Here is a 20,266-nt window from a genome sequence, read left to right as displayed (position 1 = left end):
AGCAGAGCAGCAGTGAACAGAGAGCTGTGGCGGAAAGCCAAAAAAGATAACAAGCAGCAGAGATGGCATGGAACCAAGCTGAGAGACACAGAGCTGTCTGACAGAGTAGAGAGAGGGGACCAAGCTCAGTGGAGGCTGTTTGGGGGTGAGACTTGGCTTTACTTTCTCCAAACCCTTTGGAGGCCCCTTTTTTGGAAGGAGGGGGTGGACTTACACTTAAAGGGAGTCCTGAAATGCAGCAGCACCAGAGAGAGGAGCTGCGAAGTTTGGAAATGTCCTGGAGATGGACCACAGGTGGCCAGGAGGAATGCAGGAGGGGGGAAGAGACTCAGGAGGAACTTGAATCCCCTGAGGAAGGGACTTTCATGAAGATGCCTTGCACTTCATGATATGACATGGTGAGGCGAGCCTTGTCCCTGCTTTCACAGTCCACGGGAGAGAGACCTTCAGCTGGAGCCAAAGGGCCAAGGGGTGAAACAAAACCCCTATATTGTAATGGAGAGAGATGTTTTCCAGCTACGACAAATCCAGCTGCCTTGAAGAGGAGAGACACTGCTGCCCTGAAAGTGGAAAGGACCTTTTCTTCTTCCCTTCTGAACTTTTATTGGAGGGAAAGGAGGGACTTGATCTAATGTAAATATATTGCTTTGCCATAGGAGAGATAGTTAGAATTGTGTATATAATGTATTACAGTATTTATTTGTGTGAGTAATAAACTGTAATATAATTCCCTTTCCCCCATACTGAGCTGTGTTTTGTCTGAAAATCCTCTCACACTGAAACAAATTGTGGGAGGGGGGCTTGGACTTGGAAATTGGATTTTTGAGCGTCTCAAACTGCGACAAGGCCGAAAATAGGAAAAATGTGGAATATACACACATATTTTACCATTTGATTCTTCAGGCATTGTATTCTAATTCAGCACAAAATACAACTCTGAGTCATGTTTTCCTATTTGTTGTACATCCTAATGGGCACTGAGAAAAATGTGTGGTATCAATCACCTTAAACATATGAGTAGAAAGGCATAGCATTGATGCTACTGTGAACCATTCTTGATATGTAAGAACATATTTGATAGTGACTGTTAAGTAGTGTATTTTACTCCTTTGTCAAATCCTTCACCAAACTCAATGAAATTCTGTACTCCCTAGATTTATGTCAATATGATTTTTACAACTTTAGAATTCTCTCTATTCTGAGGTCAGAATCTCACCCTTGTCCTTCATTGTTACTAATTTCAACTCTACCAATAATCTAGGGTCTGCATAATGACACTTTTTAGTGATATCGCATTCACATACACTAAACCAGATGGAGTAATTTGATCACCTATTGATTTTCCTCAATACCAATTGATAATATTGTTAGATCAGAGTTCTTTAAAAACTAACCAACCAATCCAGGTTTAGTGTGCAAAAAGTTCGTAATACAATTAATCACTATTTACATATTTTGTACTTAATCTGACATATGTACTAGTTATGTAGCAGAAGGACTGTAAACAGACCAACACTGTTTCACAGAGTTTGTAGAGTAATTTAGCATGACACAGTGAATACGAGTAGGAAATAAGAAGAGGAAAGGATTCACATATAAACATGTACAAGAACTGGATTGTTTTATGTTACTCCATGGTAGCCCAAAATGGGAAAACTCAGGCTAGAATGCTGTTTTCATGCTTGATGAAGCCTGAAGGACTTCAGCTTTTCTGTCTAGTGCTGAAAGGCAGTTCAATATAGCCCTTAATACCCGGAACACAGTGAGGAGATGAGGGAATAAAGTTTTTCTTCCTTATCACCACTAAAAAAGATAGTCTTCACAGGTAAGTTCGACAATTTATTTCTTTTGCTAACATACTCTATGTGACTGGAAAGTGCTAAGACAGATCTAATAACACCTGATATTTTTGGAGAACTACTGAATACTTTCAGCTCCAGTTCACTAGTGTGTATCCAGTCAAAGTGGACTTGCAGTGTTGCCTTCTGATGAACATAAATTTCTAACCTAAGCTGAACTGATTGTTGTGGATTAGTGTCTAGTGCTCAATTTTTGTGTAGCAGAACTCAAAAATACACTGGAAAACTAACGTTGCCTCTACTTGACAAAGAAGCTAGAGGGTAATCTATAGTTTGGAGATTTAGTTGCCGTCTAGGAAGAAGAATCCAGGTCCTTTTTGAAATATATTATGCTACATAGTTCAATATGCCTTCCTTGCACATAATGGCCCTAAATCTGTATAAACAGTAACAGGTTTTATACAAGTTCCTCCAGCAATGGAGGTATGCTACTTTTTTTCCAAGCTTGGCTTAATTGCAATGTGTGTTTCACATTCATAAATAACCTATTGCAATAGTGTCCATGGTTGAGTTCACTTCTTGACCGTGAACCCATCTATATGCTGCATCTCTTCCTTGATGACCAGAGGTGTCATGAACCCTTCAAGCTATAAATAATTCATCTTATGTTGCCAATCCAGTTCCAGCTGTGCCACTTCAATCCTAGCAGCCTAATTAACCTGTTGATTGTTTCAACGTTTTTTGATGGGCCAACTCTTGTGTATATGAGCATCTATGTGATGTACCTTCACAACGAGGCTTTCCACATGGGCAGGAATTTCTTGCCACAATGAGGTCCTTTAAAAATTTATCTTTCTTACTCTCATTTCTTTAACTGCTAGAAGACTTTTCTACACAAGCAGATCTTGATTAGTTTGATATTCTTGCCAGCCACAGACTATGTCACTGTTCTGAAAGGATGATTGGTTAATACATTTTTCTTCAGTTACCCACTATGATGATATTCTACAAAATAGAAGTACTCCTGCTTATACTTCTACTAAGAAAAAAATTGATGTCCTAGAGCATGCATTTATTAATCTGCAGTCCAAATATTTTATAATGCCATGTTTTAAAAAAAAGTAAAATTGATCTGAGTCGCAAACCAGCAGAAAATTGGTGATGATAGATAAAAACTTGTCATAGGAAACACATCTTCAGAGCATACTACTTTTTTAAACTATTGCTATTAAGCTATAAAAGAGTTTTGTTCACACAAAAAAGTATAATTCTTTTATTATCATATACCTGAGTTTGCAATTTTCAGTCAATATCTTTGATGTTGTCCCTTGGCTAGAATAATATTCTAATCATAATACAGGGTTATGTAGATTGCACCACAGAAGACCTGATATTCCCTAACAAAAATAAGGAAATTTGCTGTAATCTAATTGGCAGTTATTTGTCTTGTGAACACTGACTGCAGCTTTGTTAACAAATACCTATATTCAAGTTATTTTTTTAAAATCTGATTTGAAGAAGGGCAATATGAAGTGAATTGCAAACAATTAGAGTAAAAAGTCATGACAAAGACGTAACTGAAGCATCTACTCAAATAAAATTAAATTGACTCTAGACATTAATAAGGACAAAGCTTCAATATCCTGTTGTCATGCATCTGATTTTCTGGGAAAAAGGAATGTAGGACAGTGTCAGAAAAATAGTAAATGGGTAAAGGAAAAAGGCAATTAAGGTTGTTAATATGTCATGGAACAAAGACCTATTAAAATAGTAGTATTTTAATGTGAAGTATGTGGACACAATCGCACCTCTTGTCTGAAACCGCCGTGAATGATTGCCAGGCAGATTTCGGTTCAGCCTTTTTGAATAAATAACTACCAGTTCAAAGAGACACAGTGATAGACACAGACTGCTGCTAGCTGCTACAGTGTGCTATTGACATTACTTTTCACCAGTCTGGTCAATAGTCATAAGTGCGATATGGCTGCGATAATGACTATACCAGAAACCCAGCTCAAAAGTCTAATACTGTTTAATTTAGTGACCTCCAACTCCATGAATAAACAGTGAGATGAAAGAAATGGTAACTATCAACTAAGTTAATCATAAATGTTCTTATCTGATATCTACACTGATAATGTGTAATTCTCTTCTAGAGGTAATGACTTACTAAAGAAAACTCCACTGAAGTTATCAATCTAAAGCAGCTTGAAAACAGAACTTCTTAAGAAGAGCATTAAATAGTGATGAAGGTGACCCACAGGGTTCAGATTCATAAGCAGATAAAAACTTTTTTGATAATTAAAGTAGGTTTTTATATCTACACAGAGAAAAACTAAGCACAGTTTTAAGACTTGGAAATCAAATGTGGAACCGTTTCAAAGTCTAAGCTTCAGACTAGGCTTATCTTTCAAAGCATGACTTGGAGGAGGAGCTGTTATTGTGCATTGATAAATAATGAATTATTTGAAGCTGAAATAAAAAAATAATATGCATTTCTAGCCTTACTGGATTTTCCAATGAGTTCTGAAATTCAGAACTTTAAAAATTCCCCAGACTCCGTGCAAAGCTCTTGCTAGTGCTGGACCACCCATGCAGGAAGAATTTCTCCCTTTTGCCCAATGAGTTATCCCTCAGTGAAATTTATGGTTGCTACCTTTTGACTTTTCACTGTGCACCCATGGGAAGAATCAGTCTCTCTCTTATCTGCAACCACCCTCCAGGTTGTGGAAGACTGATATGAGTTTTCCCCATGCCTGAGCCTTCTCTTCTCCAGGTCCTGTACCTCTACCCCTTTGAATATTTTGAATTATTTGAATTTGCTCCAGCATCTGACCACACTGGTGGCCCTTCCACTTCTGGACATGTTTTGTCCCTATCCCTTTTGTACTGGGTCCAGCTTATTTCAGATCCAAGGTCATGAGTGCTGAGAAGAGCTGAATAGGCATTTCCCTTGATTGCTGACTGTGCTCTTGCACCCTGGTATTTGTTGGAAGTCAACTGCAAGAAACATCCATACCTATTGAATTCATGAGGATTCTGTTGAAACAGCTCTTGTGAAATCTGGATTTCCACTAAACCTTTTATGATTGAACTGCCTTAGAAGGACATATGGGCTTGTTTTTTCAATTTTTATTTAGGCTTGATAGGCTTTGTGTGTCTTAAAAATATGGCTTATTTATGCCTTTTTTTTTTTTTTAATTAGGACACTTGCCAAATGTTTCATCTCTACTCAGATGTTTTCACAAAAATGTCAAAAATTTATATTTCAAGTACCTACAGTCTAGTCATATTTTCTTGGTACTAATCAAGAACTTTAACTTTGCAGGGTAGAAAAGAGGGGAGAGAAAAGATGTGCACAGAACCAGAGACATAGATGTATATACAGGCAGCATGATACATACTTCAATTTTTTCTTTATACATACTGATTTATTCTTAAAATTGTAGGCAACTCCACTGTAAAAGAAAACCAGAGATACTTGGAAGTTGCAGGGGAAAAATAAAAGATCATGTCTTAGTGTTTAATGGTACTTTCTCTTATGTTTCTATTTTCAGCAAGCAAAATACATATGCATTTTTTATTTTTCATTCTGAATACTCTTTTTGGCTTATTTTTCATGTTTTTTATAAGATAATGTGCACTGAAAATGTTCCGCATGGATGAAATATGGAATATAATTGCTAATGCTTACAAAAACATTGTCTTCTTTATATTGTGTATATTCAGTGTTTATTTTAGAGATGTTAGGAATGGGGAGTTCTTTGTACTATTGTAGAAAAATAAAAAATAGTAGATGGGGGGAAATCTTAGGCCTGTGTCAAAATAACATGAGGATAAACTAAATGCATCTTCAAATGATACTGATCATTTTTGCAAACATGACAAATATTTGTCCCATATCACATGAATTACCACAGTAAAGTGCAAAGTTTGCCAAAGAATATAATCCAACTAGGCAAACTAGGATATTTTTTCTGCTTTTTCAGGCTTTCTAGGACAAAAAAGGAGGTAAAGCAAAGCTTGATAGTAGTTATTCAATTTCTTTTTTTCAATTAATAACCTCTGGAATTATGCCTTTTTTGGTAATTATAAAAACCCATTTCTAGCTTTTGAAATACACTCATAGTTTTTCTTTCTTCTATAATTAATTCCTAATTTGATATTATAACATAATTTTTACTGGAAGATAGATCTTCCAGTTTTCCTTCAGTTTGAAAAGAATAGAGAAATCATTAACTTGTTAATAAAAATAACATTCTATGTATATACTTTGTTAAAAGTATACCAGAAAGGGAAAGTTATAAAGGTCTTACCTCCTTCTTTATAGGAGGGATCTGAGACTTTCAATTTATTTTTTTTTATGCTGAACTAGGGGCTTAACATTTTAGTGACTAAACCAATGTCATGGTTTTTTGTGTGCTTTTTAGAAATTTTGTGGCATAAATGAAGAGTGAAGAAGTAAGATGTTCATTAAACCCCAAATTTTTTTGGTGTCTTTGAAGTAGTGATCAGTGATCTACTTTACTTAAGTAAGCTTTACTTGTGATTATTGTTTATAGTTTTATTTGTCCTTGTTAATGTGTACTGTACAATGTAATACTAATGCTGCGATGCTTCCAGCCTGCAGCTGCTTCTATGATTAGAAAAAACCTCAGTTGCCTAAAGTTGATTAAAATAAGTTTATATCCTGACTTCTAACTAACATCATTGCCAGAAAATTGAAAGCCATCTGGTCTGTAAGGCCTGACTGGAATCTTACATTTGAATTGCCTTATTATGCTGAACAAATTAATTTTTCATTTCTTTTAAACCCTTCCTGGAGGAAATTAAAATTATAAGAAAAAGAATGCTTGCCTTCATTTCAGAATTCCTTTTTCAGTAGACAAGGAAACAACTTACTCTGTATTGCAAAAGTATCCTTCTGTGTTCCTGAAGAATGTAGTCACTTTCATGCCTGTGTAGAATGAGACAGATCTTCACATCTGTGTTAGTAGGAAACAACAGATACTTAGGATACCTATTTACACTAAAATAAAATTAACAACTTCAAAATATTAAAATTTTAACATTTACAAAAAGGAATCATAACATGCTTTGTAGTCACTATAAACACAATGCAAGTTACGACTACAAATGCTGACTGTAAACTTCTTTTGTGTTGCACATCAGTCCAATGTGTCTTCACAAAAGTTATTCAGTCTGTAATTTTGTCCACTGAGTAACTTGAAAAACACACTCTGTTCTAAGGAAATTTGTAAGAAGGAAAACCATGGAATTTCACGAAAATCTTGTTACTGTTTTTAACCCTGCTTTTTTCACACAACTTATTTCTACTAGGCCATTTGCCAACATATTCCCAGTTTCAGGATTTGAGAATGGCACTGTGCTTTTTGTGCATCAGTATCTGCAGTTTCTTCTCTGCAAGGCTGTTCTCAAATCATTCATCCATGGCTGTATTGATACTGGGGCTTACCCTGACGCAGGTGTAGGACTTGGCTTTTTGAACACTGTGAGGTTCACATGGACTCTCTTCAAGCTCATCCAGACTCCACTGGATGGCATCCAGGCCCTCAAATATATCAAATGAACCACTCAGCTTCATGTCATCTGTAAACTTGCTGAGGGCACATTTGATCCTACTATCTATGTCACTGATGAAGATATTAATCAATCCCAGTATCACTCATCACTGATCTCTATTCAGACATTGCATCATTGACAAATATCCTCTGGATGCAGCCATCCAACCAGTTCCTTGTCCATCCACGAAAATCCATCTCTCTCCAGTTTAGAGGAAGGATATTGTGGAGAACTGTGTCAAAGGCTTAACAGAATCCGGGTAAATGACGTCCATAGCCCTTCCCTTGTACCTGATATAGTTGCTCCATCATAGAAGGCCACTAGGTTGTTCAGGCAGGACTTGCCGTTGGCAAAGCCATGCTGGCTCTCTTAAATCACCTCCCTGTCCTCCATGTGCCTTAGCACAGCTCGTAGGAGGATCTGTTCCATGATCTTTCTGGGCACAGAGGTGAGGCTGAAAGGTCTATAGTTTCCAGAGTCCCTCTTTCTACCCTTTTTAAAGATGGGTACAATGTTTTCCTTTTTCTAGTCACTGGAGACTTCACCTGACTGTCATGTATTTCCAAATATCATGGAGAATGTCTTGACAACTACATCAGCCATTTCCCTCAGGAGTCTAGCATGCATCTCATCAGGTCCCATAGATTTATGTACATTCATGTTCCTTAGGTGGTCACAAACCCGATCTTCTCCTTCCTTCTGGGAAGGACTTTGCACAAGTCTCTGCCTTGAGGTTCACCAACTGGAGAGATGTGGGAAGAGAGATTGTCAGAGTGTGGCAAAAATTATTGAGTGATTCAGCCTCCTTCTCCTCTGTTTTTACTAGTTTGCTAGCCTTGTTCATTAGGAGGATATGCTTTCTTTAATCTTCCTTTTCTGACTGACATATCTGTAGAAGCCCTTTCCATTTTAATTTGTGTTGCTTGTCAAGTTCAGCTCCAGCTGCACCTTGGACTTCCTGACACCATCCCTACACAACCAGACAGTATTCCTATACTCTTTCCAGGATACCTGTTCATGTCTGAATTCTTGCCTTTCAGTTTAACCAGAAGGTCCTGACTCATCCATGTCAGTCTCTCCTTTCCTGATTTTTTACATGTGTGGATCAAAAGCTGTTGTGCTCTAAGGAAAATGTCCTTAAAGATCTGCCAGCTCTGTTCTGCTCCCTTGTCCTTAGCAGTTTCCCAGGGGTTCCTACTGACTAACTCCTTGAACAGCTGGAGTTTTCTTTTCCAAAATTTGGGGTGGGTCCTGACTTTACTCTTCACCTGTCTTACATCTCTCAGGACTGCTGATGCCACCAGTACATCTTCACTGTGGCCCTGACTCCCTCCAATCTTGACAACACCCATCAGCTCACTTCCATTGGTGACGATGAGGTCCAGTAATGCATCTCTTCTGGTAGGGCTGTCTATTGCTTGGCTTAAGAAGGTATCCTCCATGCCTTCCAGGAGTCTCCTTCATTGACTACAGTTTGCTGTGCTTCTTTTCCAACACATTTTGGGATGGTTGAAATCCTCCAGCAGGGTGAGAGCTGGTGAGTTTGATGCCTCCTGTAGCTGGAGTAAGAAGGCTTTGTCACCACTAGACAGCCTCTAGTAGACACAAGCCAACAAAGTTTTCTTTGTTGCCTCAGTCTCTGATTTTCATCCACAAGGTTATGACCTGTTTGTGGATGTTCTTCAGAGAGAGCCCTTCACAATCATTTCTTGAAGTAGAGGGCAATCCCTCTGCCCCTCCTTTCTTTTCTGTCCATTCTGAACAGCCTGTAGGCATTGATAGCTGCACTCCAGTTAAAAGATTCATCCCACGAACTTTCAGTAATGGCTACTAATTGGTAGCCTTTTAGCATAACAGTGGTTTTCAGCTCCTCTTGTTTGTTGTACACGCTGCACGCTGCACGCATTGATGTAGGGATGCTCCAGCTGAGCTGTTGGCTATGTCATCTTTTTAGAAGAACAGAGACCTTAACTCCCTTGAAGTATTTCACTGGTGTTCATCTATTGACTCTTATACCTCAGAAGCCCTCACATTTTCTGTAAGACAAATGTGCTGCATTATACCCAGCACAATGATTAGTTGTAAAGAAATTAAATTATTCATTCTAAGGAGCATCAGTTTCTAATGATCTATGGTTTAAACTTCTAAATTTTTCATAGAAGAAGCTTGTATACCAACACAAATTCCTTTCTGCTGACATGTCAGTGTTGTGAGTAGCAACCTCAGCAAACAGGATGTAAAGAGAAATAATACTTTTAACTGCTGGCAGCTATTTTTTCTTTGGATACCTACCCAAGTGTTTTTTTAAATTTTTAAGTTAGGCAACCAGCTCTATCATCCAATTTGTCACCACATTGCCTGCCTGCCTTAGCCTGAGCCTCAAGGTTTTTAGAGCAGCCACCATAAAGTCAGTATATTTTGCAAATGAGGGAAAACTGAACAAATGCCATAGCATTCTCTGGGAAGAAGTTCATTTCAGCATTTCAGATTTTGGGATGCCTTTTTTTTCTCCCTTTCTGCTTCAGATATATGTGAACTTTACTACTTGAAATGAGGAGCTCCTCGGGGAATCCCATTGATTTTAACTAACAGTGCTAAAGCCTTTGTGGTGTTAACTTTTTTTGAAAGGTTGTTCAACTGGGGATGGTTTTCAATTGATAGACTCTCATTGTGGGGAAATGATGATGGGGGCTTATGAAATATAGCAGTGGAATGAACCTATGTGTTGTGCATTGTGTTTGTCTTTAAAACTCATTATTAAATATTTTGACATTATTCTTTAATTTTTCAGGTTCTCAGATAACAAGAGATTGAATGTTGTCCCTTTTGCTAAATGTGAAATATCTTTCAGCAGCAGTTAATTGTTAATGTACAATAAAAATATATTAAACATCTTTAAAACCAGTACAAAACAATTGTTGAATAGTTCATATTGGATAAAAAATAATTTTGCCATGAGGGATATTTTTATTGCACCAAGTATATATTAAATTCATGGCATCACTTAATTATTAAAATATTTTTATCACTTAGTGGTTAGAGTACTTTTGATGCAAAGAGCTAGCTGTCATTGCAAAACCTCTCTCGATGATTTTTGAGCAGTCTTGGGAATCCAGATCACTGGAAGCTGGTGAACATTGTCCCAGTTTTCAAGAAGGGCAAGGAGGACCCTGGAAACTGCAGGCCTGTCAGTCTCACTTTAGTGTCTGGTAAAGTCTTTCTGAGAAGTATTGAAAAACAACTGAAAGACAATGCAGCCATTGATCACAGCTTCGTGAAAGTCCTGCTTATCCAACCTGATTTATGACGAGGTAACACACTCAGTTTATCAAGGAAAGCCAGTTGATGTAATCTTTTTGGATTTCAGTAAAGCTTTCAATACTGTCTCTCACAGGATCCTTCTGGACATAATGTCCAGCTCACAGCTGGATGAACACATCATGTGGTGAGTGAGCAATTGGCTCGTGGATCAAGCACAGAGGGTAATAGTGAATGGGGTGACATCAGACTGGTGAGCTGTCACTAGTGGGGTTCCACAGGGCTCCATCTTGGGCCCAGGGCTCTTTAACATCTTCATTGATGACTTGGATTGGAAGGGATACTAAGCAAATTTGCAGATGACACAAAACTGGGAGGACATGTTGACTCCCTTGAGTGCAGAAAGGCCTTGACAAATTAGAGGACCGGGCAATCACAAACCACATGAAGTTCAACAAGTGAAAGTGCCAGATTCTGCACCTGGGATGAGGTAACTCTGGATATATGGACAGATTGGGGAATAAGATGCTGGAAAGCAGTGCCGCAGAAAGGGACCTAGGGGTCCTGGCTGATGGCAAGTTGAACATGAGTCAGCAGTGCCTGGCAACCAGGAGGGTCAACTGGGTCCTGGGGAGTATCAGGCAAAGTATTGCCAGAGGGAGGGGATTGTTCCACTTTGCTCTGCACTGGAGTGGCCTCACCTTGAATATTGTGTGCAGTTTTAGGCACTACAATATAAGAAAGATATTAAGCTATTGGAGAGCGTCCAAAGGAGGGCAACAGAGATGGTGAAAGGCTTTGAGGGGAAGCCCTATGAGAAGCAGCTGAGGTCACCTGGTGTGTTCAGCCTGGAGAAGAGGAGACTGAGGGGAGACATTGCAGTCTACAACGTCCTCGTGAGGGAAAGAGGAGAGACAGACACTATCTCTTCTCTGTGGTGAGCAATGACAGAACCCAAAGGAATGGCTTGAAGTTGAGCCAGGGGAGGTTTAGGTTGAATATTAGAATATGTTTCTTCACCCAGAGGGTGGTTGGGTACTAGAACAGGCTCCACGGGGAAGTGTCACAACACCAAGGCTGTCTGAGGAGGCATCTGTCCCTTCATCCAAGTCATGGATGAACAGATTAAACAATACTGAAACCAGTATCAAACCTTGGGGGACACCATTATCTCCATTACAGCTAATTCCCTTAAGCACCCGATACCTTGTTCCATCGTGTTCCACTGTCCTTGCTGTATGTGGAGGTCCTCCTTACAAAGGTATCTCTCCCTCACGCTGGACAAGAGTCGCCGCCAGAGGCTGAGAGTTTCCTGCCTCCTTCTAATCCCCTCATCAATGACTACATCTCGAGACAGGGATCCCAGTTGTCTTGCTTCACTCCCATGTATCGTTAGCTGCGGCATCCCAGATTCGGAGCAGCCAGGTCAGAATGGACTCATTCGCCTGTTGCGTGAACTCTCTTCGGAACTCACGTAGCTCACCCAGGGATAGAGACCGAGTGATTATTTCTGACTCTGTCTCCTCCGGTGGATGTGAAGGTCCTGCCTCTTCATCATAGTTTGCTATACGGACTGATTTAGTCTTTGATTTCCTTTTCTGGACAGGGGCGACTGCTATTGGTTTGGGTTGTTCTTCTGGCTCCTCAGTGGTTTATGTGGACACGGTGCCGGTTGATTTATTTCTTTCTCCCTCTGACTCAGCTGTGGTTTGGGTGGACGTGGTGCCTGTGGATTTGCTCCTTCTCTCCTCCCCCTGTCACTGCTGTACCATGTCAAGTAGTGTCTGGTAGGCAGTGACCAGGGTCCAGCAGGTTGCTGTGAGCTGGCCATCTCTGGAGCTACCAGAGCATTTTTCCTTCACCAGTCTTATCATGCTAACAGGATCCTGCAATTGTTCAGGGGTGAATTTCCAAATCATTGGAGGAGAAAACTTCTCCAAATACTGACCGATGTCCTCCCACTTCCCGTGCCACTCAGCATTATCTGCTCCCAGGGTAGGCGTCCAAACAACCGCCCTACAAGGCCCTGTTCTGACCCTAAACATGGTGTAGACAGTACAGAACAGACAAAGAAATACTAACAATAACATTATGCTGTCTTTAACGTCAAAAGGGAACTCAATATTTTCAAAGACTGTTGTAGCAGGTCTGAAGGGGAAGAAGGAGGTGAAAGGCTGGAAACAACCATTCCCTCCTGTTCCCCCAAAGAGCTGGGTGAGATTTTTAATGAGGCTCCAGAGGTAGCAACCCAAATCAGGACAGGCAAACAGGACTGAATACACATTTACAATGAAACTCATTGCTTCTGATGTTATGGTGACATAAACATAGTATACTAATAAAGCAATTTGGAACCCTCTCCTGGTTTAATTACTATTATGCTTAGATGCTATTCCCACTAGAATTATTACATACCTGCATATATATGTTAAAATACAACATAAATTTGATTGCATTACTTAATATGGATGTTGCTAAAGAAAATTTACTAGTTATGATTCCAAGAGAGTGCATTTCAAAATCTTAGAAAAGATATTAAAACTGAAGACTTTCATCAGGAAGAGTGGATGTAAGAGGAGGAGTATTACTTTTGTTTAGCTTCTTTTTTCTAGTTCTGCAAACTGCTCATCCAATTTTCCCTCTGCACCATCAGAGATAGGAAGAGTAACTTCTCCAACTCATTACCTTACTGTATGGTGTTGCATCAGTGCATATTAGTGCATATGTTGTGTTCCTTCTGCTGGCATAGAGCATGTTCTCTGAAGGAGCAAAATTTATGATTTCTTTGGACATGTTTTAACAAAGGAAGGATAAAAAAAAAAAATAGAAAAAAGGCCTCAAAGTCTACAGAATTGATGTGACTATTGGGGAATGTGAAATCTCTCTGCCTTTCCCATCAACCAGAATTGTGAATAGGTGAGCACTTCGAAGAGAGGTCTTCTTCTATGGATTTCTTGGGAAAAGGAGCATAAATTTGCTGATTTTATCATACGTGGTACAGAATTACAGACAAGAGTTACAGAATATTCTAAGCTAGAAGGGACCCACAAGGATCATCAAGTCCAACTCTTAAGAGAATTGCTCACACAGGGAATCAAATCCACAACCTTGACAGTGTTAGTACCATTCTCTAAGCAACTGAGCTAGTCTTGTTGCGCAGCTTCAGCTGGTACTGATTCTCTCCAATAGGATTTTGCTTAGCTTGCTTTACTTCAGGGGACTGACTTTAGAGATTAATATATTTCTCTAACTGCATTACTTTATCCTTCTGTGGAATTTGAGCTCCATTTGAATTAATGGTTTATTTGGCCTACATAAAATTACAGTGCTACCTTGGACATGATTTGTCCGTTACAGTAATTTTGTTTCCACTTGCCTCTGTTCCACTGAGATTCCAGTTGTCTTGGAGTGTAGTCAGTTCTTTAAGGATTTGATGTCATACAGTAGAACTCCATTTTACAACTGCTTTGGACAGCTTTCCTCACAGTACTTTAGCATTTTGGGCTCCCCTTGATTATATGCACAATCCTAAGTATACTGGTCTAAAAACTAGTCTAGAACAGTGACTAAGACTCTGTAAATGTTACTTCTGAAATTTTTGAGATAGACAAGTATATTGTCTACTTGCACAATTATCTTCTATTGTAAGAGCATTGACTTTTTTTAAAAAATGCAGGGTTTTGGTTTGGTTTTTGTTTCTTGAGGACAATTCCTTAATATAAAGCTATTTTATTTCTAGTGTTTGTCATTGAAAAGAAGGAAATTTCAGTGTCATCTCCTCTAATGTTCAGGAAGCATAGGAAGATGAGAGGCTGTAAATATGCTTCTATAACATCAAGTCATAACAGGAGGAGCAATTAAAATAAATCACACTGAATTCAGCCTTGAGCATGCAGGATGTACGTATATATGCTCAGATGTGTTATTTTGTGGGTGGTACTATTTTGTGGGAGGGCAGAGCATATGATCTTTGTGCACAGAGGGAAAACATCTGTTGGCAACACTGGAGTCTAAGGGCATTGTGATAAGCATTACATTACAGGCTCTAGGTTGCCTGCATAATGAATTGTGGGCTTTGCTGCTAGTATTTACCATTACTGATGCGTGCAATTGCAGAGGTACAAGGACTCAGGAAAACATATACTTAGAATACTAACTGCCAGAAATGTCTGCTCTCTTGGCAAAGCACCCAAAAAAAGGAAGGTATTTACTGTGAACGCACACAACAGTCCTTTTCAATTCATGTTGTATAGAAGCCAAGGATTTGCACCTTGCTTTGTCTTCTACTAGCATTTGGCAAAGAAAATCTATACTCAGTGGAAATGAAAATAGGTAATCTTTCTGCCTTAGTCTCTATTCAATGCTTTGTGGCAACTGTCGGCTGTTTTCTTAATTACATGACTCAGAGCATGATAGAAATTTGAGCAGTAACTTTGTTTAAACTTGTGAGTGGGGGTGTTAATGTGTGTCCTTTGCACTCATTTGCTGGTATTCAAGCGTGACTTCTCCTGGGCTTTAGGCAGATCAGTGGGCCTTCTGCTCTTGAGCTGAAAGATGAAGGATTAAATGAAAAAATCAGAGCAATTATTGATGAAAGCACTGCATTTATGCTTTATAGGCAAATTGCTGTTTAATAGGTTACTTGACATGCCAGTTCTACAAGTTTTCTTTTTCTGAGAGAGATACTGAACACATATTTTACCATTAGTTGCTGAAAGCATTAAACAGGTCTCTATTTACCATATCACAAAAACAGTTTGGGGATCTAGGTTTTTTGTTTGTTTTTTTTTACTGCTGTATTTGCTATATTGTTAAATTGTTTAAACAGATGCAAATCCTCTTGTGTGATATATCATTTTAATTTCTGCCATTGCTTGTATTAAAAAAAAAATTTGTGGCCTTTTACTTTCTAATTCTTCATCAAGTAGCTATTTATAATGTTTTAGTCAGCATAGTAATATTTTTAATCGAAAACCTGATCACATTTTTAATTATTTAATGATCAAAAAAATTAATTAAAATTGTAAATGTAGCGGATTATTTTTGCTGTATTTGACAGCAATTGTGCTGGATCTACTAAAGAAAAATTGAATCAATCTGTCACTGCATCTGCTCAAACAGATTTGATTATTCATTTATCATGAATGACCTTGAAAATAGTATTTTGAAGAAGCATACATTATAAACGTTGTGATAAAAATTCTACTCTTAAGTTCTGTTTTCACCTTTAATGGATACCTTGCAAGAAGAAAAATGAATACTTGGAGTAGTAAAGTGTAAAACGGGAGGTTTAGTTTTTGTATCTAACTTGCATGCACGTACTTGCTGCAAATGTTAACACTTCAGGTTAAAAAGCCAAAATTATAAAAGTGATAATTAGCAAAAACTTAGGAAGCGGGAAAAGGGAGATGAAACATGGAAAACTTTAAAAGATGCATAAAAAAGCTTTAAGGATTGATTGACTGAGTGTCAGCAGGTTTTTTGATTGCTCCAGTGTTGGCACATGTGTAGTCTTTTTGCTAGGCTGTATATATGCATGAAAAATGCTGAAAGCATGTCCTTAGCCTGTTGCATGTCAAGCCTGTCTGAAATCCTGTTTGCAAGAATTCTTCATGTTCACATCTTCGCAATGTCCTGTAGCTGTACAAACCTAAGGCTGGCCAATAGACTCAGCTACAGTGTCTGTATCTCATTATAAGTAGAAGGAAAGTATAAAGGGAGAGATTAAAAGAGCCCAATGCTCAAATTCTTGAAGGAAAAGAGAGTAACCAGCATATACTGCAGTAAAGAACTTCTTCTCCCCTACAAGCATACACTTAAAATAATATTTTAGTCAATGGTGAAACAGTATACTTCAAAATTATAATGTAGTTCCTAGCTACGGAGTAGTATGTAGATTGTTTCTGGTTTATGTGTTATACTAAAGGAGTTGCAGCAGTTGGAAGTCAAGGGTCTAGTTTTGCCAAAAATACTAATAAAATAGTAGTAAATAAAAATTTGTATCTTTGCTCTTTTGCATTTTTACAAACATTTTCGTTTTGCACAGGATCTAAGCATAGCTCTTTCACATGTCCTTTCTAAATTATTTGGGGGGGGGGTGGTGCATAAAGTATTAATAATTTCTATCTTTTCTGTGAACTTGTAGTAAGTCCCAGAAAGTAGAGAGAGATGTTTGGAGAGGTTCAGAAAGGTTCGGAGAGGTTCGGAGGAGGAGGGGAGGGGAGGGGAGGGGAGGGGAGGGGAGGGGAGGGGAGGGGAGGGGAGAGAGGGAGAGGGAGATACCTACGATGATCATCTAGTTCAATATGCCTGACCTCTTCAGGGCTGACCAAAAACTACAGCACGTTGTTAAGGCCATTGTCCAAATGCCTTTTAAACACTGACAGGCTGGGGACAGCAACCACTGCTCTAGAAAGTCAGTTCCAGTGTTTGACCAACCTAGTAGTGAAGAAATGCTTCCCAATGTCCTGACTGAATCCCCCCCACTGTGCAACTTTGAACCATTCTCACATCCTGTCACTGGATACCTAGGAGAGCAGATCAGCACCTCCCTCTCTACTTCCCCTCCTCAGGAAGCTGCAGAGAACAATGAGGAGGTCCATCAGTCTACTTTTCTAGACAAACTGAGAATCTTGAACTGCTCCTCATAGGACATACCTTCTAGCCTTTTCACCAGCTTCAGTTCACCAGGATTGAAGAGGTGCTTGCAGCATCAGTTTTTCCTTAACAGTATACATGTTGATATATCACCTTAGGTGTTTTGACTGGCTCTAAGAACTTTTAAATATTTTTTTTCCTTGGATCACAGTATTTGAACAGCACCTTGAGATAACCCTGTGCTGATTTGAGTATCGTAGTGGGTAATTGGGTGACTGAAAGTATATGAGAGCCTTATTATCACATGCATGAATGGAGAAAAAAGAGGTTACTGTGTAAGACTTCTATGTATTGTGACCTATGCCTACACTGCAACACCTAAATTCATACTTCTCACAATACATGGAAAGTGTTATAGGCACTGTGCAGGCAAAAATTATGGTGAATTCTGTTTTCTTCCTGATACTATAAAGGTTTCTGCACAAGGCAACCGGAAACTAAGATGGGAAAATATACACAGGACAGAGATCAAACTCTGTAGCGTATGTGCACACATTACTTTGACCAAAATGATATGTTGTCTCTAATGTACACATTTTTGTCTCATAGAGCTATATATTCTCTATATATTGTGATTTTTTGCACCAAAAAACCTTTTTATTTGCAGAGATTAGCTTCCGTCAATCACTGTAACTTATGAATTATCACTAAAAAGCTTATTCTTTTTCTGTCACAAATGTAGCAAGTAAAAAACTGTAGATTATTAGGTTAAAAATAGTTTAACACTGAGAATCTATGGCAACTTTACTACTCCACACTGAGTGGAGAACAAACTGATTACACTGAGCCTTGAAAGGTAAATATTTTAGTCAGTTATTGTGCGCCCATCCAAAGTATCAAACATCAAGGTCTTGAGAGTGAAAGTGAAAACAAAAGGATAATGAACACTCTAACTTAATTCTTGCAGTTTTTAGCTCTCCTAATGACACAATTCTTTATGGGGAGGGCCTTAAAACAGAGAATGATTTGATGTGCCAAAAAAACTTTAATGCTCAGATACAAAGTGAATGTTCAGCCCGCTGGGACTTTTGCGCTTAATCCAGTCTCTTGTTTTAGCATGGCTATTATTTTCTGCATGAATTTCTATTATTTCTATAAACCTTTGATATACTAGTAGGCTGACATAGTTATTGCAAAAAAGACATTTTGTTCCAGTGCACTAATGTTGGACTACTTATTAAATGATGCAGTTAACATTAAGGGATTTCATATAGAGTTATAAACTCATGTGGACTTATCTTCACAACAAGAGTCTTCTTAGACAGAAGTATCTGATATTTTCCTAAGGCACTTTATTTTCTCTGCATTGATGCTTACTATTAAAGCCTATTTTCCTCCAGTATTTCATTAGCTTAAGTTTACTGAAGTACTTTGAGAGCTTAGAGGGCTCTAAATAATTACATGAACACCTAAGAAAAGTGATTGGGGTATTGCTGATTAACATTTTTCTCTCTTCTTATTGTGGATGACACCGGGAAATGAGTGTTCATTTATGAATGAGCGTTCCCAAAAACACTACATGGCAGTTTATGCTCAGAGTGCAGTGAGGTAAATGTTTTTTAGTGAAATAGAATCACAGAATCAGTAAGGTTAAACCATATTCCTAAGCACCACATCTACATGTTTTTTGAATGCTTCCCTGCTCAGCTTGTTCCACCACCTTTTCTGTGAAGAATTTTTTCCTAATATCCAGTCTAAACCTCCTTTAGTGCAACTTGAGGCCATTTACTCTTGTCCTATCACTTTCACCTGGGAGAAAATACAGACCCACACCTCACTGCAACCTCCTTTCAGGTAGTTGTAGAGAGCAATAAGGTGTCCCCTGAGCCTCCTTTTTTCCAGGCTAAACAACCTCAGCTCCCTCAGACATTCCTCTTAAGTCTTGTGCTCCAATAGTTTGCCAAAGGTATCAAGAGTGCAGTAAAATCATGTAAAGAACATGGTAACTCTGTCAAAAGTTCTGGAAATCTGGTAGATCAGAAGACTCTTCAGTAATTCCTTTTTGTTTGAGCTTCAGTCTAATCCAGTGAGCCAGTCTGTGTTTAAGCCATTTTTTAATAGGGTTAGGTGAGACTTCATAGGGATCAGATTTTTTTCACTCTGAAGTTTGCAATGGTTTTTCACTACATTTTTTTGTATTAGCATAGATTTCTTGAAATAAGATGACATTTGCCACGTATGTTTTCCTTTGCTTTTGTTTTCCATTTTTTCCTGTGTGCGTGTGTATGTAAGTGGCGGTCTGAAAAATAAAAGCTAGACACGATCCCAGTATGGGGGAACTGGAATAGTTTATTGAACACAAGAACACTATTTTAAAGGCATCTTGGGCTGGACATGTTAATGAAGGGGACTAGCTATGTTAATTATGGAATTACACAAGTTTTTACTGCAATTTCTAAATAGTTAATTTTTCTTCTAGTAGGATTACATGGGGGATAGAGGGATTACAGGGGTTTAGACATGGTCTGATACAATCATCTCAAGAGTCCTTTCTGATTTCTGCTGGAGCCAGGCTTAATCCATAAGGTAGAACTTTAACAGGTCTTGTGAGAAGGGTCCAGCTCCTTCAGATCATGAGGTTTTTGTCAGCCCTTGTTTTCCTTTGCTGAAAGCTGGGTTTGGGCTCCCACATATGTATATGCATGAATTATAGACAATTCATAATCACCAGTGAGGAGGAGTTTACAAATATATGGGCATCTACAGTCCAAATCTTAGGCAATGCAATAGGAAAATTGTATTTTGATGTCCCAATATTTTTCAATTAATCTTTAATAATCCCCTAACCAATGCCTCATATAAGCCTAGAAAAATACCTTACTATTATTTGAACATATACTTCCTCTTGGTATATTTCCATTCTAACAGAAATGGCTCTTGTACAGCTGCTGCTTGTGAAGACCAAAGCTATGACTGTTATCAGAGTTATGCTTCAAACTATGTTTAAAGAAGGTAGAAACATAGAATCA

At 38.5% G+C, this 20,266-nt stretch overlaps 1 protein-coding gene across 1 annotated transcript in view; it reads left to right on the top strand.

Annotated features, from left to right (window-relative positions):
* LOC116780156 (cAMP-specific 3',5'-cyclic phosphodiesterase 4D-like) overlaps positions 1 to 20,266 on the top strand; it is a 105,334-nt gene that overhangs the window by 59,301 nt on the left and 25,767 nt on the right. The gene's annotated exons all lie outside the window — the stretch shown is intronic.

This window comes from Chiroxiphia lanceolata, chromosome Z (genome assembly GCF_009829145.1).
Source record: "Chiroxiphia lanceolata isolate bChiLan1 chromosome Z, bChiLan1.pri, whole genome shotgun sequence".
NCBI classification, from domain to species: Eukaryota; Metazoa; Chordata; class Aves; order Passeriformes; family Pipridae; genus Chiroxiphia; species Chiroxiphia lanceolata.
This window is presented reverse-complemented; position numbering and strand designations above follow the sequence as displayed.